Here is a 22,228-nt window from a genome sequence, read left to right as displayed (position 1 = left end):
TGAGCTTCCTCCGAAGGGTGGCTGGCCTCTCCCTTAGAGATAGGGTGAGAAGTTCGGCCATCCGGGAGGGGCTCAGAGTAGAGCCGCTGCTCCTCCACATCGAAAGGAGCCAGTTGAGGTGGTTCGGGCATCTGACAAGGATGCCCCCTGGGCGCCTCCTGGGTGAGGTGTTCCGGGCATGTCCCACCGGGAGGAGGCCCCGGGGCAGACCCAGGACGCGCTGGAGAGATTATATCTCTCGGCTGGCCTGGGAACGCCTTGGTGTTCCCCCGGATGAGCTGGAGGAGGTGGCTGGGGAGAGGGAGGTCTGGGCTTCTCTGCTTAGGCTGCTGCCCCCGCGACCTGACTTCGGATAAAGCGGATGAGGATGGATGGAGGTTCAGTGCTAAAAGGGGTCTTCTAATCCAAACTCTGAGCCTTTCCTAAGTTCTCATTGATACCTTATCTCACCCTATGTTACGTTAAGGCTTAACGTAACATAGGGTGAGATAAAAGAATGTAGAATGCATTATACTCAAAGCCTAAACCCCTGGTTTGAAAACTTGTGATTTATACTACTATCGATCATTTCATCATGCTTACATGGCAACAGTCTCATGGCATGGTATCACTTCTATTTTATCTATCCTATCTATAGATCCATCTGCAGATACATGAAGTGCAGTTTTGCAGGAAAAAGGAGGACGCAGGGAAACACTGGTTGGAGGGGCTAGAGGAACTGATAACTTCATTCATCCTCCCAAGCAAAGACCACAGCTCGAGGAAATATTTTTTTTAACTATATGTTTTTAGTGATAATCTTGTGTTTGTGAGATGTTGAGCAAGTGTTATTAGCAATTCAATTGCTGTTTTGAAATTTAAATCATAGTTTGTGTTAAAAACAAACAAACAAAAAAAAAAAAACAATGGTAAGAATCAGGTCAGGTCTTTTCTCACATGTTGCACACAGCAAGAGGTTCTTTTCATCAGATGTGTTCTCACTTCTGGAGATATTCAGCAGGTTTAGAAGAAAGTGCTCACTGAGTAAAGCTTCCAGGAAGCAAAAGATATGACATCCACTCGCTAGCTATTCAAAACTCTGTTACTTGTGCTGTTCTGATGCAGCTGCAGCCGGAAATTACATTGCCTTTGTCCCAGACATCAGACACATTTAACACCACAGTCTAACGAAGCTGTGGCAACAGCAAGTGAAATGGAATTTATGTCCCAGTACTGGTACCCAGTATTGGTGAAAGTTCGGGGAGCTCCACATTGCCACTGTCTCCCACCTTTTTTTTTTATCAGACTGGAAGCACTACAGTTTGTGTTTATGAGCATGGAGATTTTGTGCATGTTAAACTTATAAACAGTTGGTTTTGATCTACACAAATAAAAAAAATCTGAGTCCAAGACCATGAATACAACTAATTTTTCCATATGGTAACTAAACAGACATTATCTCCCACCCCAAAAAACCCCAAACAGATTCTAAATGTAATCTACTTAGAAATTCAGATTTTTTTAAGATATTACAAAAAGCTCTATAATGTCTGAAGATTAAAATGGAATCAATCCAAATTGAATTTCATGAGAGGAAGACTACAATCATCATTGTATTTGCAGGTAGGAAGCAAAACAATCTCAGCAAGTCAGTGTGCAGAAATAGGATATTTAGGAATATGTGTTCGCCATTAAACTGAGCGCTGACACAGTTTTTGAAAAGTCACTTAACTGATGCCGTTTCTCAAGAAACAAAATACACAGATTTTTTACACAATAAATCACATTTCATGGTTTCTGTGTCTGTGAACATACATATAAGATACACCTCTAGTGACACTACAATCACACAAAAGGATGTGTTGCACTTCTACAAACTATAACTCTAACCTCCTGACAATGTGTGCCTTCAGTGAGCTGACAGCTGACAGGCTGTGCAGTTTTCTGCAGACTTACTGGAAAATTTGCATTTGAACATTTGATACATGTGCTGTCAGCACACTAGCTGGGACACATCACATGTTGTGCTAAATCTGGATGTCCATATTAGATCACGGATATGATGAATGCTGATTCTGCTTGAGGGAGGAAGGGAGTTCTTCTTCCCCACTCTCACCAAGTGCTTCCTCATAAGGATCAACACATTTTGAGGGGATTTTCTCTCTAATGTTGTAGAGTAATTACCTTACAATACAGAGTGAACTAATGCTAGATAACTTATAAAATGAATTGAATCAAACTACAGTTCTTATTTAAAAGAAACCATGTGATCAGGGCTCACCTGTATATTTCCCTGCAGACATTGCTGCACCTATTTTGGGCTTCTACAGTTACAGTTACACTACTGCGGGTCAGATAGGGTCCAAAGGTCCTGAGCTGGACTTGATCTGAGTTACAGCTAGCAATGTGTGGAGTCGATCTAATCTCACTGTCACAACAGATCTGACATCCATTCAGCGCGGACACATGGCATGCGCCACGTGAGTCAGTGCCATCAGTTCAGGCTAAATGTGACAACATTTGGGCCAAACCCGAAATGCTACCTGGCTTTTGTCCAATACAATTTTTAATAAAGTATATTTAAACAACATTAGCAAGACCACAGAGGAAGAAGACTTGAATACCAAAGTTGTCATGTAAGCAGTTTCTTTCTACTTCAGTTTGCATTTCATATAAACAAACGTAAACGTTTCAATGATTACTTCATTCTCAAATCACATTCATTCAATGGAATTTCGTACATAAAATAACACCAAATGTCTAATTTGAAGTCAAAACTCTCAGTAGCTCCTTATTTGAAATTTAAATAATGGCGCCAGATTCTGTTGTTAGTTCTTAAAAATGTCAGAATTCGTTCCAAGACCGAGAAACACCCCTGAGAAGTCCCACTTATGTGACAGCTCTCACTTTTCCAACTTCTCCCACTGTCGCAGCATATTTAGCCGTGTAATCAGATGACTGATACACACTGAGGGGAAACTGGTAAACCGAATTAAAGAACGATTAGTGGAAGGTCCCAGATCGATGATATCTGAGTGTGTGTGGGAAGCCCTGTAACACGGATGCTCTGGGCCCCCTGGTGGGACAATCCAGGTACAGCTGGTCCTTGTGTAACCACTCTGAAGTATACATCACAGTTAAGTAGCGGGACCTGCTGAGAGTTCACGCTCTGCGCAACAGGAAACGCTCCGCTTTGATTCCACCCGGACAAAACCAAAAAAGGCGACTGGTGGCCTCGGGCCCACTCAGAACTGTGCCAAGAGTCTCCGTGTTTGGAGGCATGACTAAACCCACAAGGCGCACAAATTAGAAGAGTTTTTTTTCTCCCCTCTCTTTTCTTGAAAGGATGAAGCACATGATCACTTCCCTATTAAAACAGATAATGTGTGAAGCGCTGTGGCCCTCGGAGAGGCCGTCTTGTGATTTGAGAGCTCGCAGCTGATGTGCAGATAGCATTATCTGTCCCGTGACAAGGAAAGGAGGCGCGCGGCCCTCTTTCGGTGTAGGGGGGGAGCATGTGTGAGGGACAGTAGGAGGTAAGGAAGTTGAGGGGAAAAGCATGAGATGCTTGGTAACACATGCGCGCGCACATGCATGCATGTACGCGTGCAAGGACAGTCATCAGTCACGCAGAGGCGCAGTGCGCAGGTTACTCACCGTCCTTCGTCGGGGCCCTGGGTGTCCCCCAGTGGAACCAGTGAAACCCCCGGCAGGTGTCCTGAAACGGCGGTGAGCGGTCAGTCACCTGCTGCTCTCCATCTCTAGACCCTCCGAGCGCTGAGGGCAGAGGAGGAGGGGGAGGAGGGGGAGGAAGAAGAGGAGGAGGAAAGAGGTCGAAAAATCCCGCAAGTTCAAAGACAAAGTTTGATTCGAGGCAACAGTTTATCCTCCGCTGGAACTTGTCTGCTGCTGCTGCTGCAAAGATTCCAGGCTCCTGTCCGGATGCCGCCGTTTCAGGCTGCCGGGTGAAATCCTATTGGTTGCAACAAACAGCCCCAACTTCCAAGACGCGTTTAAAATCTCCCTCCACCCAAAACACCCCCTCCCTGTGACCGTGTGAAGAGACGTCCTGACAAATGGAACAGCGTGCTCACCTGTCTGTTCAATAAACACGGAGCGCAGAGAGAGAGAGAGAGAGAGAAGAGAGAGAAGAGAGAGATGCTCCTCACACATTCAACAGCCGCTCCTGTGTTGCAATGCGGGTGCTGCTGCTGCCGTGGCAAAAAATCCAAATCTCTCGCTCTAACGCACACACCAACACACACACACCCCTCCTCGGTTGCCCATGCTACCCCCAAATGTGCTTCCTCCAGCGCCCGGAGCTGACCAGGACAGACGGGATGCGGCGAGCAGCGAGCGTGTGGAGGAGGGTGGAGGAGAGCTCACTGTTGGAGGAGGCACGGGAGCTGGATGAGAGAGCGCGATGTGGATACCTGAGGGAGATTTGGGTGAAATTAGGTGAGATGCAGACAAAGACGGGCGATCAGTAAAGTGGCGGAGGAGCATCTGTGCGTGCCGCGCGTCAGTGCGCCTTAACCGGCGTTCCTGCACACTTAGAGCTTTCATGGTCCTTTCATTTGATTCTAGAAGTAGAAGTTCTTTGAATGAAAGAGCATGCGGTCTCTTTTGTAATAAGTGATTCATTTAGGAAATTATCTTGTTAGTTTGATAAGCTTGGGGTTGGTTTCTGAGTGTTCTTTCTGCTTCAATTTATGATGTAAATATCTATATCTATATCTATAGATATATATATTTATATGAAGGCAAAAATCACTTAGATGGTGAAAAATCAATCAAGAACCAGGATTGGTTTAAATAATTAATAATAACTTTTCTCATTTAATGTGATCCCTGCTGAGAGATCAGACTTAGACTGGATTAAAGATTAAAACATTAAAAATGAAAGTAGCCATCACCTCAAAACTGAGTGATTAGCCAGTGATCACATACAGCCTTATTCTCATTTTTTGACTCTAGCAGGCACCACACTCTACAAAATAAACATCATGATGTGTTTAATAAGACATGAAAGTGGTGATTAAGAGGATGAACTCATGAGAAAAGCATTTACTGAGGTCAATAAGGATGGCATTTTACATAGAGTTTGCAGAAATCTTTTGCAACCAGAGGAGTTGCCCCCCGCTAACCTATAGAAAACAAATACAATTTTAAGTCCATTACTTCAGTCCAGTAAGGTATCTTTCAAATACAGTATGATATGGGTATGATTTACTATTGATTTATTATTGTCTTTCTCTAACTTGAGACCTGACAGTCAGAGTGTGCCGAGCTGTCTATTCTGTCTGATGTCAGACTGCCTTTGAGTCTTTTTTGGACAGAGAAACATGCTTAAATGTCTTTCACCCCTTCATATATTCAGTGATTGACCCTTGGCTGGATATAAACAAGATTTATTGCATATACATACTAGATATCTGTGTTTTAGGATAGAGTAAAACTTTCATGTTGTGAACCAATTATCTTTAAAAGGCAGCAGTAGCCGGTCCCACACTGTCAGTATAAATCATGAGGTGGCAGAAAAACTGATAATTGGTTTAAAAAAACAATAGCAGATTGGATGAATGACCTTCTATTTGTGATACCTTTTGGGGATGACTGAAAATAAAAAGGAAAGGCAACATTAACTCAAGATTAATTAGTAAATTAGCAACAGCACTTAAGATAATAAAAAATGTGGCTTGCAACATACTTGATTTTTACATTGTTTCCTTCTGACTCAGTTTCAACCTGCCCATCACATGTAACCCCCCCCCCCCCCCCCCCATGGAACAGAACAGTTGAGGGTAAGGGGAGCAAGACAGGACATGTGTATACTTGTGTACGTGTGGGGTGGGAAATTACATTTACATGCAAAAGATTCAGTGGCTGTATGAACACATAAGTCTTAATCATATTTTGGGAGTAAAAAAAACACGACCAGTGCAGACTCACTCCCGTCTGGGGCATTGTTGCCTTGCAGAGTAATGTTGGGGTTTCAAGTAATTCCTCTGCTTTTGTTTTGTTTTAATTGTGGTAGGTGAAATGCCTGCACCCTGCTCCCTCTGAAACAATCACTTATGTAGCTAGGTGTTGTTACAGTTTGGTAATTAGACTTTGTACAAATTTGTTACAAGGCTGTAGAGGGAAAGGAAGGCATGCAATTCTCACATATATATTTAAAAAAACATCAGTTTGTCAAAATCCTTTTACTCTTTAGTAAATAATTTATTATTTACTATTGTTCAAACCCTCTGGAAATCTTTGTTTTGACTTGACTTTACATCGCTGAACTTTTATGGTTTCAGGAGAACAAACAACACATTTTAGGGACGGAGTGCTGTGCATCCATGGTGATGTTTGGATCACACTGTTCTTCTGAGATGTCATGTAAGCTTTTGTCTTTCTCTTTGAGACTCCTCCATGGAGTTACTGCTGGTGAAGCACATCACTGATTGCTGTTTGAGAAGCTGGAATGTTTGACCACTCCAGAAACCAGTTTGGTTAAATGTCAATATTTAGTAGATTTCTATGAGTTATGAGTGTGCAGTCCTCCTATTTCCCTCTTTACCACTTACATCAACAAAAATGTTTTTTATAACTTTTTTCAGCCATCATCATTTACGTTATTCAATTCAATTCAGTTGTATTTATACAGCGCGAAATTACAACAACAGTGGCCTCAAGGCGCTTTATATTGTAAGGTAAAGACCCTACAATAAAACAAAGGAAACAGAGAAAACCTCAACAATCACAGGATCCACTGTGATTGTTTGGCGACAGTGGGAAGGAAAAACTCAATGTTAACAGGAAGAAACCTCCAGCAGAACCAGGCTCAGGGAGGGCCCGCCATCTGCCGCGACCGGTTTGGAGTGAGGCAAGGAAGACAGAACAAAGAAACACTGTGGAAAAGAGCCACAGATTAATAACAACTAATAAATAAATAAATCCAGAGTGGTCTATAAAGACATAGTGAGTGAAAAAACAGGGAAACGGGGAAAAAAACAGGGAAAAAAATGTCCCTGGTCAGATCTGAACTGCTGATGTTGCCAGCACTGTTTGTATCTCATTGTATGAGGCTACCGCGATGCCCCTGTATTCCAGCATTTGAAACCTCATTATTAACAACCCAAAAAATGTCCTTTATCAGGGCATATAACTCATATCTTCAGTCTTATTAAATCATTATAAAAAAGCACTAATAAAACCATATTTACAGCTTAACTTAATGGACAATGGTGCTGCAGGGAAATAGAACATCTGTAACTTTTGTTTTGGAGCATAAAAACATACACAAAAGCTCCATAGGAGATTATTTCAGCAAGGTTTTTACACTTATTAAAGGGATTTGGTCACATTAAAATGAACAGAAGAGTTTGATTCTGGATCCGTGGACCTTTTGATGTTATGAGGTTACGTTGTCTGTGATGGCAACTGGGAACACTGAATGAGGAAAAGACGAATACACCACCAACTTGGACTTGATACATATTAACTAAGGACTCACACCTCAGTCCACCCTGTCACTTTTGTATGCCACGACATATATTGCACACATACTTGTCCTTTTATATTTATATGTATATTTATACCTATAGCTCTATATTTATCTATTTATCTTAATATTTTTCTATCATAACCCATTTTATATGCGTGCTTGTTGTTTGTTGTATATTTGCTGCTATGCATTTTACATCATATTATGTTGCTAATCCTGCATTGAAATAACTGAAATTGTTGTTTCAGTAAAGTCATGCTATGTGTACATCAATGCCTCCACAATCACATACTTCTCTTCTAAGATATATTAGTTTTTCATACATAAAACATTAGAAAACATACTTATGCACGTTTTCTTCAGTTAAATAAATGTCTGCTGAGAAGTGTCTGTTGTTCTTAGTGAAAAAAAAAAAAAAAATGAACCTTGAAGGGTTTCCAGAGTTTCGATTATCCAATTCTGATTTTCCTTTGCAGTCATGCCCAGAAAGTTTTTCCAGTTAAAGCCTTTAATCTGATAGTATCTGGTCTGAGACATATCTGAAATGTTTGACTGTAAAAGTAAAACCTTATGAGATCAGCACAGCACAGGGGTTTTATATTTCTAAATGTGACTCTCTCCTATGTGGATGAAAATATGCAGCAGAATAATGGGAACAAAAAACAAAAGGAATATCATCCCAAAATAACTTAAACTGCAGACTGAGCTACTTTTTTTTTACACAGAGAAATAATTCAGAGGTTTATGAGACATTTGTGTTGATATATTGCAATAAAAATGCATTTGTTTTTATAGGACAGGCAATCGTAAATTGCCTTTTTCAGGCCTAAAGAATTTCCAATGGAAAATGGTGTGTGGGCTGCTTTTATGTAGCTCGTTTCTAGCCTTATCGGCAAATCCAAGCACCTTAAAGCAGAAAAGCTCTTGCACCTCTAAGAGCTTTCCCTCCTAAGAGTTAAAGATGCTATATATTAGATTTCCACATTAATAATTATTCTGACATTATTTAAAAAAAACTTTAGCATATTAATAAATAAGACAAGACTGGCCTGCTCTTCTGGTATCAACCTACCCTTTTAATTTACTTTATCCACACAAACAAGAAACATCAGGAAAAGCTCAGGACGATCCCGCTGTTATACCAGTGCCACACAATTCGAGTCCTTAGTTAGAATTTCAGTTGTAGTTGAAGGGGTTTAACTAAAGTATTTTATTAACAGTTTAGAAATTACATTTTTATATGTAGTTTTCAGAGGGTCAAAATTAGGCTGATTTGACAAACTAGGATAATTTTTAATGTAAGGATTGTTTTTATTATTTGGATGAAAATCCTTAGCAGTTAATGACTGCTTCAAAGTCTACAACCCACAGTCATAACCAGATTCTGTCTTTCCTCCGCTGAGATGCTCTGCCAGGCCTTTAGGTTGTTTGCTTGTTTGTGGGTTTCTGCATTCAGTTGTGTATTTAATAAATGAAAAGCATGCTCTGTTGGGTTGAATCATGCTGTATTAATCTGAAGCACACATGAAGGCAAGCACACTCCAAATGTGCGGTTGCGGAAGTCTGCAGTATGAAGACAGCACAATAAATAGTAAAATAAGCTAGTTAGCTGAAAATGTGGATTTTTTTCCAGAAACATGTAGCTTCATTTCAAATGTTTTAAGACAAACCAATGGGCTAGTTACTAGCTAAATTACAGCTGCCAACAGAAATGATGTTTTTCTCATTAGAAACATAAAATCAAAGACCCACATAGGAAAATAATTGGTACTAGTTGGTTTTGGCTGTAGCACAGGATGGGATGTCATTGTATCAATTCCTCAGCTAATCCAGTCTGTTTGCCTAAGTATCCTCGGGCAAAATACTTAAGCTCAAGTTATGAGTGTGCATGAGAATGTTAGCTCTTAGATATAGAAAAACAAAGTGATTGTGTGATTGGATAAGTGAGGCTTATAGTAAAAAGCAATTTAAGCGCTCAGTTAGAGTAGAAGTGCTCCATATCAGCACCAGTCCATTTAAATGTAGGCAATGACATGTGATGTAGTTTGACTAGAAAAGTTAACTAAACAACAGTGATGTAGGACAGCAGGGTTTAGCTAAGAAGACATATGTAGTGAACTAAGCAGTATAGACAACTGTAATGTGAACATCTGACAAATGATGTTGTCAATAACGGGGTACTGGAATTCAAACTCATATGCATGTGAGGCATTATTTGTTTTGGAGCCTTTGACAATATATGCCCGACTCTTTTTCCACAGCCATTCTTCAGACATAAAGCTGAGAGCATAAAGAAGTCAATAAAGTAATTTGTAACACCACTGCATTGGCCTTCCGCGATCTCACTCAATTATCCCGTAGATCAGTGAGCCAGCTGCTTCACAACCCCAAAGCAGATTCATTTATGCAGTGTAGAAGGCCTGTCTTGAAAAATGTACCAGGGCTGACGGGTATATGGGAATGTGAACTCTATAAATCCCAATTAGAGCCTGATATCCCAGACTGAGGTATGTAAGGTTATGAGGTTACAATTAAGTGAACAGGAAGCTTACTTGCTTTGTTTTTCCTCCGCTCCTTTCTCATTTGCAGCACCTTAGTCTGTCTTGCATAGATAGACTCACCTCACTACTTTCCTTTAGCTTGTGGACTTTTTAGCAGCTGTCTGCGCACTATAATTTCCAGGCTTATTTGCATATCCTTTTGAGACAATAATGAATAATATGGCCTTATATGGTAACAATTGGTATGATACCTATGTACCTTTTCAAAAATATAAGCTATTCCCAATAAACAAAACCAAAAAAAAAATCTAAATAACCATTTATGCAAATATAGTTAGTAACTGTATGCTTGAAGAACACCTGCAACATCTAGACAGTTAGTTGAATTGACAGAAGCTTGCATAGATCCCATGTAGTCTACAGTGAGTTGAAAAAATATTCTCTGCTAGAGGGAGATATGGTATAATTTTCTCTGTCTGCATGCTTCGATAAGCACAGTGAAATACTAGACAATACCAGATCGAGTGCAGCACATTTGAACCTTTGGAAATGAACAGCTCAACTTGTAAGAGGTCTGCTATAACATATTACAGGAGCTGGGAATGAGTATGTTTCAGGAAAAGCAACTGGCTTCCTTAGACTGGTGTTTTCATCCACAATGGATGCGGCTTGTCCCGTGTTTGTGATAAAACTCACTGTATATCCAGTCAAAACAAGCCGAAAATCAGCGGAGAGTAGGAATAAAGTTTTGTTTTGCAGTATCAGTACAACAAGACAAAATAACCAACTACAAGTGTACAAAAGTGCTAATATATTCAGCAACTTCAATATTATTTCTAATTGATGCTTAAAAACAATTGGTTTTTCTAATGTGCAGTGTTACAGACAAAATAATATCCCAATGCAAAAATGAATCAAAGCAGCATTAATGTTGCATTATGTTATTTCTAGACATTTCCCTTTATTTTATTTTCCCTTTTATCTTTACAACTTACTTAACTTGGACTTAAATGCTAGTTGTCTTTCTTGCTAAACTGCTTTCCTGGTTAACATGATTCAAGATACTAGCTTATGTATAATGTCAGATGGTGGTGACTTTGCCTAACCAAGTGAAAAGCATGGTTAGGCAAAGTAATATAATATATAATAATACTATATAGCGCTTTTCTACTCATCTGAGCACTCAAAGCGCTTTACACAACTTGTACATTCACCCATTCACGCCAGCACATGTTTCTAAGTGCTTTCTAGCTAACATTCACACACATTCGTACTCCGCATCGGAGAGCAATTTGGGGTTAATATCTTGCCCAAGGATATTTGGTATGTAGACTAGGAAGCCAGGAATCGAACCACCAACCTTCCGATCAGTGGATGACGTGCTCTACCACCTGCGCTACAGCCACCCCAAAGCCTAACATTATGTTCAGGGGTGCACATAAGTGGTCCGCAGGTGCGCATTTGCTCTCAAAATAAAAGACGCGCACCAGATAAGAAGTTGCAACGCGCGTTTGCATACATAAGATTTTCTGGAGGAGGACAGACATTTGTTTAGAACTCTTAAACATGTCAAAGAACCAAGCTCCTTTAAGCAATTACTTTGGTGTTCCTCCACCTCCAAAGAAATGTCAGAAGGAGTCCGAACCGCGAAAGAAGCGCGTATTCTCGGAAAAGTGGTTGCAGGAGGTGAGCTGGCTTCAAACAAATGATGAACGCACAGAGATGTGGTGCAGAATATGCTGTGAAAATCCCACTCTAGCGGACGAAAACAGTGCCTTTTATATGTACGCAAACGCACTTCTTATCTGGTGCGCGTCTTTTATATTGACAGCGAATGCGCACCTGCGGACTACTTATGTGCACCCCTGATTATGTTACCAGCGTATTGCAGAAGCTAGGAACAAATGACTACCTTTTGCAATATGACCAAATTGTTATAGTTTGGTGTGTGTCACTATTTTAGGGAAGCCAAAGGCCTGTGCTCAGTTGTGCTGTCAGAAGTACAATAAGGCTCTCTTCTATTGGCACGTTTGTTTTACACTAAAGAAAGCCTCAGGGGCAGCCTAACTGTTTGTTAATAATAGAGACACACTGTTTCCTTAGCTGGAGGATAGAAGGGGGGGATAAAAAGCTCTGTCCAAGATAGATTTAAGAATTAATGCCTGCTGTCAACAAGTATGCCTGCCACTACTGAAAGGTCATTTCTGTATGAAGAAAACCTGGTCTCACCTGGTTGCTTTGTCACGTCCAATTCATTTTTGCTTTCATTCAACAATTTCAAATAGACAAAATATATTAAAGGTCAATTCTGTTGCCATGGAAACTAAAAAAGCCCCCAAGATGTGATTACAAACCTATCTATCTGTCTCTCTGGAAGTGACTTAAGCCATAATCTTTAGCCATTGCATTTGGTTTTAAATGTTTCTTTTTGTTCATAATTTGGTACTTGTAATATAATGTATGTTATGACTGATACAGTTTCACATTTGTGGCTCATTGAGCAGTACAGAAAGTTATAGACAGAAGGTTATAAGTCTTACAGACTTTAAAAATACTTGGGACATCTATTCAAATGAAAAAACAAAAAACCCCACAAAAAAACAAAACAGCGATAATGCAAATCCATCTCTAATCACCTTGAAATAACCAGTCTTGCTATTTTTATATCTGAAAATGTCAGCTGTTGTTTTGGCAAGAATAACGGAAAACACTCTTTGCCGTCCAGTCTAACCTCTGTCCTTGGGCTGAAGATAATGGCTGCAGACGCTGTAGGAGTAATGATAATCTGACATTACCATGGCCCTGCTGTCTCTGATGAGGGCGCAACAGAGTTACAAGCTGCAATAAACCCCTGCAGGAAATAATGAATGATGCCATATCCAGCTGGCAATGGAAACATGCTGGGAGGTAGCACCATTATGTTCAATAACTGCTCTTGTTACTCGTAAACATCATTCTTCCATCAATATAAAAAACGGGAATTCCACGCAGGACCTGTGTCAAGCCTCTCAGTCTGTTCAGTTTGACATTAGATAAACAAATTAAAAAAGCGATTTTATATGTTAATTTTTTCCACAATAATTTACTATTTATTAAGACATATCAGACAGGTTTACATTTCTGTACAGCCAGAGCTGCTTGTAAATAAAACATAGATTTGGGGGAACTGAACAGCATGTGTACCTCAGTCCGTCGTACCTGTGGTTCTGCTTCCTGCACAGAGAAAATAGAGAGAGTTAATCCAATCTGTAAACCGTATCCTCTGGCTATCTATCTACACACTTGTCAAAAATCACTGTTACGAGGTGACGGCTGTGCAGAGTGGCAGAAAATGAACAGCAAGCAGAAGGAGTTTTCGCTCTGAGTACTGCTCAAAGCTAAAGACCTGCATGATAGAGGAGCAATATTAAAGGATAAGGCATGGCATAACATAGCGAACTGTAAATAATGATACTAGGCAGAAGTGCTACGTGCCACCAGGTAAGGCAAGCGACTACTTGAGCCCCAGGCCAGTAAGGGGAAGCCTTGAGGCTGACAAGCTACAGCAGTGGAAATGTGCAAAGCTTATGTTGACAGTTGAAGAGACCTAACCTCGCTAAGGGGGCCCCAGCTGACTCCACTCTATTCCACTACAAATGGCATTTATGACTAGGCTTAAAAGAAAATAACTGTTGCCCTTCTGGAAGAGGAAAAAGCAAGACAGTGGTGAGTGGAGCAGACATTAACGATTAAGAATATTGCTAAGTAATTAAATGCTGCTAGTCTGTGATGTCACTGCCACCAGCATCACATTATTCCTTTTGTTCACGTTAACACTTAACATTAGTTAACATAGCTAGCAGAGCTGCCTGGTATCTCTATGTCTGCTGGCTGTGATTTGAGGGAGTCGAGTGGGTGCAGCCAAGAGTCAAACTAGGACACCAGCAGTTGACATGTTAGGATAGCTAGCAGGCTGAAAAACTGTAGAAGTTGGAAGTTGCAGTATTAACACTTTACAGTCAGTCAGTTTGAGCTTGGGCATTGTTACTGAAATAAACATGGTCTCTAGAGTGATGTTTTACCTGTTGTTTCGTAGGAAACCTGTAATGGAGAGCAGGCATTCATGCACAGCTCTCTTCAGATCCCACCACAGCATTTCAGTCAGGTTCAGGTCTCGGCTATGACTGGGCCTTTGCAACATCTTGATATCTTTCTTCGTCAGCTATTCTGTTGTAAATTTGGAGATTAACTGGTATGCTTGGGATCATTGTCCTGTTGCACCACCCATTCTGGGAAAGCTTAAGTATTCTAGATAGCCTCTCCAATACTTTGGGATCCAGAGGAGTTCATGGTCAACTCAGTATCTGAAAGGTGCCCAGGTCCTGTGGCTGCAAAACAAATGTAAATCATCACTTTTCAGTCATAAGCTGTTTTGTGCTGATATGCTGTTTTAGTTTTTCACCAAAAGTGGTGCTATTATGGCCAGACATCTCCATTTTGGTCTTGTCTGTCCAAGCAACATTATTTCAGGAGTTTTCAGTTCACTTCAATTATATTCATATACAACAACAGTGACAACAGCTTTAGGCAGCTGTTGTCACTGTTGTTGTATATGAATATAATTGAAGTGAACTGAAAACTCCTGAAATAATGTTGCACTTAATATTGTAAGGTAAAGACCCTACAATAATACACACAGTAAGTCTTGTGATTTGTTTGTTTGAAACTTTGCAAAGCTAAGCTGTGCTGTTATCTTCTTTTTAAAGATAAGAGGCTTTCTCTGAGAACCTTTTCCAACAAGCTGTACTTGTTCAGATTTTTTGTAATTGTATTGCTATTTGCATTGCATGCTGTCACTTTGCTGGGATGCCCCCCGCCCCAAGAAGATTTTGGAATTGTGTTAAGACTCACCTGAAGCCTCCAGACCAGCAGAGTGCCAAGTGTAAAGGTGTTCCCAGTAAGGTGTACTTACAACACTGTGCTTTGCTTTGCTGTCATTTCACTTTCCCCAGCTAAATGAAAGAAACAATGACCAGGGACCTTTTAGGAAAAGATTGTGGTTTGGGTCCAAGAGCAACTGGTCTCATTACTGAGATACTTGCACATCTCTAAGACGCGAGAGGCTTTGACTACAAACAGCAGCATTTGACACCATGGTATCATAATAAACTAAATATCAGTATAGATAACCATCAGTTTAGAATTACAGTTATTATAAAATGTCACCCATAAAAACTCCTTCTGAAAGTCATTCTGTTAAATGAAAGACAGCAACATAGTTGTAATCATGACTCTCTAGTGCTCCTTTATGAAACAGCTCTTGTGTTGGTAATCAGTCCTCATCCATGAATAAAAGATGCCACATCTGCGTTACTAATTACAGGCAAAGAAGTTAAATGCACGTGGGGAGAATGAGAGGAGGTGGAAGAGGGGCTGTTTTCTATTGTAAAAAATGCTAGTTTCTTGGAAGATATCCCCCTTTGTCTCAAACCTGAAAACACAAAACCCAGCTTTTAGAATACACACACAAAACATGCAAGACTTCTGGCATATCCAGTTTTTTCAATACAGTTCTCTCTCTGCTCAAGACCACAGCCAGCGTCAAAACAACGCTGAGCATTCATTTCACACTGAATCAAAAAACAAAAATGGAGAAAACAGTGCTCACAGTGTTTTCAGCAAACTTACGTTCAGAGAGTAGTATGTTCACTTGCTACATGTCTGCACCTTATTGCTCTGGAGAAATCAGAGGTTGACACTGTTGAGTCTGTCAACAAACTGATATTCTTCAACAATAGGTCAACAACATTCTGCGATTCACCAAAATTGCTGACACTGGGGTCAGCAATGAGAGCCGGTTGCCATTGTGATAACACAGGAATTACATTTCCTCCTCTCTGTGGTGACTACACAGACTCTTTGTTCTGTTTTCTTTGTTGTCATTTCATGAACAAGAACATGGTTCATCACAGGTGCTTAAAATTCACCCGAAACTACATTCTCATTCTTCTTCTTCTCTCTGTTTTACTGATTCGTAATGTGAGGTCAACTTTAAGATTTTACCAGACTAATTGATTTGCTTATTGTCCCGAGGATACTGAGGACCTGGTTCAGAGATCAGAATTTAGAAATTAAGTGAAATTAAGTGAAAACCAACAACAACTATATTGCCATATAAAAACTACTGCAGATGAAATAACATTTCCTGAAACATTAGATCATTTGGCATACTTTAAATCTGTCTAGATGAAAAACCCCCACAAGAGTCCGGCTGGCTGATGTAACCGCGGAAACATCAGACTCTACGTGTCGTGCATAAATCTCACCCTACGGCCACCCAAGAAGGAAATCCAGCAACCAATTACCTGTGAGTGGCAAATCTGAAGTTTGATCCCTCAGCACTCCAAATGTCTTAAGTGCTCTTGAGTTTGAGACTGCACTTTTAATGTTTTCCTTCCAAGGCTATATCACAAGTAAACACTGAAGCGAACTTCACATGGAGTGAAGGAGCTACTTGAAAAATAAATTCATGAAAGTCAGTTTTTTAAATATTTTATAAGAGCAAAAGTAATCTCATCATTTGCAGCTTCTTCATATCAAACTAACTAATTTGTACCAATTAATCATTAAACATCTGATTTAATTTTAAAAAAAAAATTACATGCTGTCCCTTTTCCCTGAGCTTTTCTTTGTGAAGCACAAATATACAAAAACAATATTAAATCCTCAAGTGGCAATGGTTACATACCATTACTGTATAGGTGCATTAATACAAACTAGAAGTACTTTGTTCTGTTGGTCCTGTTTTTACTGCATAAATGTGAATAACTTGTCTTCTCATATTCTTGTTTTTCACTGTACTTATAGTTTTCAAGTGGCTACATCCGAGGCTGAAAAATGAACCCAAATAATAATAATAATAATAATAATAAAACGCTTCCTCTTATAATCACTTGAGGCAGGGCCAAACAGCAAGTGAGCCCCCACAAACTACAAGGTAAAATCCACAACTTTACAGGCAGAGCTGTAACCAGGGTTTAAAAATGAGTGAGGCCCAGAATTTTTCAATCTTTCCCTGTATTTAAGGTGTAGCATCTGTGCTCCATTGAGCAGCAGGAAAAGGCTGCACTTCAAAAAAGACAAGATTAGAAATGCAATACAACTAAAACTAGAAATTTTAAATTAATTTTGTATGGCTTTCCACTTTTGCGAGAGCAACTGTGTTTATAAAGATATGGAAGATGTATGTGAAGCTGAGCCTTAAGTCACAGTTTTCATTGTCATAAAGGTAGCTCCCTTTATACTTGGCTAGCTCATCATAGTAATTATGCTAAAAAATGAATTGAAAAACTGAAGCTGTATTCATGTCTCCGTTATTAGGCTATGAGGCAGAGTCAGAGCTGAACACGGTGATAACCTGCAATGGTCAGGTGCAAGTTTCAGAGTTCTAATACGAAGTTGCCACATTAGAAAGAAACAGCAGCTCCAAGAGCATACTGAGTGGTGGTATAAATATATTAACATACTTCTTTAAAGCCTGGGACAAAGTTGGTAACCGCTTGATACCTGTTATTTCTGAGTTGGATTTTAGGTTTTTTCACACCAGCAATTGTGAAGAAAGCTTGGCCCTTTCTTTCCCGGAAATCGTGACCATCGGGGAGGCTTGGAACAGATATCAAAAAAATCAAATCAAAATTTATTTATATAGCACATTAAAACAACAGTGTTGACCATAGTGCTTCACAGTCAGTGAAAGCATGAGACAATTAAAAACAAACAATAAAAGAGGACAACAAACAATAGGTAACAACACAACAAGCTAGACCAGCCAACTAGTCAGAATCAAAAGCCAAAGTAAAAAGATAAGTTTTAAGACGTGATTTAAAAGACTGGATAGACTCGGCAGTACGAATATGAACAGGAAGGTTATTCCAGAGTCTTGGTGCCACGGATGCAAAGGCCCAGTCACCTTTAGACTTCATTTGAGACCTAGGTTGTGCTAGGAGCCTGTGATTGGACGATCTAAGTGCTCTGTTGGGATTATATAAGTGGAGTAGTTCAGAAAGATAGCTGGGCGCTAAATTATTCAGAATTTTAAAAGTGAACAAAAGAATTTTAAAATCTATGCGATATTTAACAGGGAGCCAATGTAATTTGGCTAAAATTGGAGTTATGTGTTCATAGATTCTTGTACCTGTTAAAAGACGCGCAGCTGCATTTTGAATTAACTGAAGCCGGTAAAGAGAAGAGTGTTGGAGGTGTAACACGGGCGACACTAAAGCAGTCGCGCCAAAATGCCACGCTAAAATGAAAGATTCTTTAAAATACAAGGGGGAGCAAGCAAGTCAGATACCCAGGGCACAGAGATGAAGCAGGTCTCATCAGAAACAGTTTATTTCTAGGCCAGGGATCACAAATAAAAACACCCTTGAAAACATACATGGGAAAAATGTTATTGATAGCTAAAACTAGTAAAAATACAATTTTCTACATTTACTAAAATTCCCTGATGTCATGTCCCACAACCATGGATGCATTATGGGTCCACCAGCGGGCCAGAAACTCCTTTGCATGAGTTGGTTCCATGCTAGCCCTGTATTAGGCCGACGGGGAGGAGCCTCCCATTCCCCTCTTGTCCGCTCACTGGGTCGCCCACATCCCAGCCCGGCTTCCATTTCACACTGGAATCCTCCACGCAATGCCACCATGGATCCCCTCGTGTCAGCAACCTGCAAACACACAAATAGGGGCCAGAAAACACGTCCCGGAAGAGACCCTGGCTCATAGCCATGGCAACCCTTTCCCAGCTCAGCTGCACCCAGCATACGACAGTGGGAAAAGCGTTACTCACATATGCCGGCAGAGGTACACCTCTGTCCGGCGGTCGATAACAGGCAGCGTCTCCCACTGTCGCCCTTCACACTGTCCAACTGGGCCGTCATGTCACGCTGGCCCTCTAGCATTCCTCTTCCACTCTGGGCCTCCCTCCTTCAGTGCTCAGCTAGCCCTGCTTTTAAAAGGTCTTTACACAGCTGATAGGCCACCTCTGGACACACCCATGCCTCAGCAGGTGGTACCTATCAGCTAATTTGTCCCAGGTGTAGCCAGTCCACAGTGGATAAAAACCATGTCACATAAAACACTAAAAACCATGCAATAGAAACAGAATAAAACCATGCAAATAAGATGACACTCATAAATAAACACTAAAAATCAGAATAAAACAATATACAAAATAAATACAAATTTCCACTGTGTGACAGAGGCCCGAGTAGAGGGAGTTACAGTAGTCCAATCTGGATGTAATAAATGCATGGATAAGCTTTTCAAGGTCCTTTAAAGGAAGGAACGGCTTTGCTTTGGATATCTGACGCAACTGGTAAAAGCTGTTTTTTACCACAGTGGAGACCTGTTTCTCAAGTTTAAAAGAGCCATCCAGGAGCACTCCGAGGTTTCTTACAGTGAGCGAGAGATGGCTAGCGAGAGGGCCTAGGGGATCAGCTAACTGGTCAGGCGGAGTGTGACTACCAAAGACTATGATTTCAGTCTTATTCTCACTCAATGTAAGAAAATTATGTGACAACCAAATTTTAACTTCATGCAAACAGTTGAACAGAGGTTGCAAAGAAGCAGACACATCGGATTTCAAAGGTGAATAAATCTGGATATCATCGGCATAACAGTGAAAGGAGATGTTGTATTAATTTAAAAGATATGTGACAGATTAAGTTTTATTACAGTAGCTACAGCTGTTGTAAGATGACTTGCACATGCACAGCAGCAGCATAAACAATTTACCAGCAGGATGTGTAGAATGGTTATCAGCTGTAGAACAGCTGCCTGAACAAACACAGTGCTCACATAAATAGCACTGAAGTGCATCTCTTAATGTCCTTTAGTAATCTATGGCTTACAGATATAGATTTCTCATATACAATCACTTCTGTCATCCCCACTTCATGTTTGTCTGTCAAAAGGTACTACTCAAAAGAACCTATCTTTCTGCTGTAATGGTGCTGCTAGGCCTCAAATCAAAGTCTTTTCAAAAGAAATCTTAGATTAATATGACATTTATACAGCAAACAGACGTAACCTTGCAAAATCCAAAATATCAGCAAAGATCAGCTAACTGAGAGAGTATAAAGGAGTCGTGTTGGTGACCTTGTCAGTCATACTCAGAAGTTTTGTAAAGAGAGAAGGTCAAAAAGCAAACTTTTGCCCTCCTTGAAAGGGCTTTATACAGTTTCCTTGCCATATATAACTATAGAAAGATAAATCATCAAGTGCTTCTTTTTCATCCTTAACCCCAGTGGGTGTTTCGTTGCTTGAGGCACAGTCTAAACACAAAGCTGAATTTCCAAAAAAATTATAGTCAAAATCCGTTTGATATGATAGTTTAGTTTCTGCAACTTTCCTCAGATACAGCTGGACTCGCTTGTGTGTGCAGAAGGTGCCTGAAGGTGAGCTCTCACGCACACAGAAAACATACAAAAAGAAAGTTTATTTTCTCTGCTGTAGTGCCCTTGAGCGAGGCATTTACCCTTGAAATTGCAGAAGTGGAGCAGGTAGGCTGTGTGTTTTGTGAATAGCTTTACAGGGCCAGGACTGGACTCAGAAGGGTCTTTATGGTGTGAAAGGCTTCTGCTGTGGCAGTGAAGCAGGAACTATTTTATGAGGCTATATAAGGCTCGTGTGTATATATGGCCGATTAAACATTGTAAATCCACATTTTAGGGCTGTGATTTAAAATGTCAGTTCAGCTGTTCACAGCAGAGGGCAGCAGTGGTAAAATATTGATGAGCCTTGCTCACACTATCAAGAGTCATTTCAGTGACCTGATAATCAGCCCTATGTGAATCTATTCCTAACACACCTTTCAAAGTACTACACATATTTAATCTTTCTAATTAAAAATGTTCAAATGGAACCTCTTTTGTCCAGCTTGTGCCATTACTTACAAACTCGTGCATGCATCAAATCTTCAGTGCACAAATTCTCATTAACTTCTTTAACAAATCAGAATCCATGCAGACTGTCATAGATGTGAAGGAGAAATTCAGAAATTTATCCACAAATTGTGACGTAGTTGCTGCAGGATAGCAAATCATGGAAATGGATTACTGGAGATTCCAAAGTTTAAAAAGACACCAAATCCAGGAAATGTGTAGACGGGCTTGTAAAATAACTAAACTGACACTTTTTTCACAGGTGAAATAATAAAAGTAGACAAGTGAGACTCTATTAAATTGTCACATCCTTCAGGGCCAAGAACTAATATATATATAAAATTGCTCAGTACAGTTTGGACTTTAAGTGGAATAATTTTCTATCATTTATCAAAAACAGGGAAGCAAAAATATTTTTAGATTCATTTAATGCCATGCTCAGTAATAAAGTTACATTTACATTTGATTCCATGTATTATGGAGTCAAATGTTTCCTGCTGTTGTCACATTAGGGAAAACAGAGGTCCACGGTAGAGATAATATTAATGGAAAGGGTTGCTTTGTAAACAGGAGCCAGGTCTGTGATCTGTTGCATTCACTTCCTGTCACCACATAATGGATATAAAATGGCAATAAGGCAGTCAGTCTGCTATCAGTCTGTGAGTGAATGGGGTCAAGTTGGCAGTTACATGCAATCTGTTTGTGATAATGCAGTGAATAACTGTAAAAATGTAGCAACACTGTAAATCTGTTGTTGCGTACATAAACAGAAATTCACACTATAGCTACTTAAATTCAGAGCCACCTGTTGTCACCAGAGACTCGTCAGACGAGTTGTGCTAATGGAAACAGACCCACTCAGATTGTTTGTGTTTGCAGTAGACAGCAATCATTTGCTAACTTTCATCAAAAGATTCTTCACTAAGATGAAGAAATAATTCTGAGTAACTGAAATATAAAACTCAAATAATTAATCATTAAGAAAATGGTGCTTAGTGTAAACAAGATGTATACCAGTCAAGCAAGTTTCATTTGACCAGGTTCCATTAAATGTATCATTTTACTTATATAACAAGATTACACAGAAACTTTACGTGTGATCATTTACTTAAAGTCATTATTTTGGGCATAAATATTTTATTGGGTCACAATAAAAATTTTATTGGGTATTTTGAGTCACAGTGTAGTGTAAACATACACCCATTCATAACATTTTCCACATATGGTCAAAAGTCATAGGAAATAATTAGTTGTATAAATCTAGTTTTACTGGTTCCTTGTGTATGTATGAGCGTATGTATTTTCATTTTTCCTTGATGAGCAACAAT

General features: G+C 39.9%; 1 protein-coding gene and 1 long non-coding RNA gene across 3 annotated transcripts in view; both read right to left on the bottom strand.

Annotated features, from left to right (window-relative positions):
* Nucleotides 1-3,752, bottom strand: part of clcn2c (chloride channel 2c) — a 202,870-nt gene extending 199,118 nt beyond the window's left edge. Inside the window, exon 1 of the mRNA XM_025897948.1 lies at nt 3,637-3,752. The gene's annotated coding sequence lies outside the window, so the exon portion shown is untranslated. The remainder of the gene's footprint in view (nt 1-3,636) is intronic.
* Nucleotides 3,753-13,037: 9,285 nt separating this feature from the next.
* LOC102076566 (uncharacterized) lies at nt 13,038-16,428 on the bottom strand. 2 transcript variants are annotated; one of them, XR_267355.3, is made up of 4 exons: nt 16,320-16,428; nt 14,866-14,966; nt 14,037-14,342; nt 13,038-13,188 (listed from the first exon to the last, which is right to left on the bottom strand). It is a non-coding gene; the product is annotated as an uncharacterized LOC102076566 (long non-coding RNA). The 2 variants fall into 2 exon arrangements; XR_267356.3 differs by lacking the exon at nt 14,866-14,966.
* Nucleotides 16,429-22,228: the final 5,800 nt, after the last annotated feature.

Source organism: Oreochromis niloticus, linkage group LG14 (genome assembly GCF_001858045.2).
Source record: "Oreochromis niloticus isolate F11D_XX linkage group LG14, O_niloticus_UMD_NMBU, whole genome shotgun sequence".
NCBI classification, from domain to species: domain Eukaryota; kingdom Metazoa; phylum Chordata; class Actinopteri; order Cichliformes; family Cichlidae; genus Oreochromis; species Oreochromis niloticus.
This window is presented reverse-complemented; position numbering and strand designations above follow the sequence as displayed.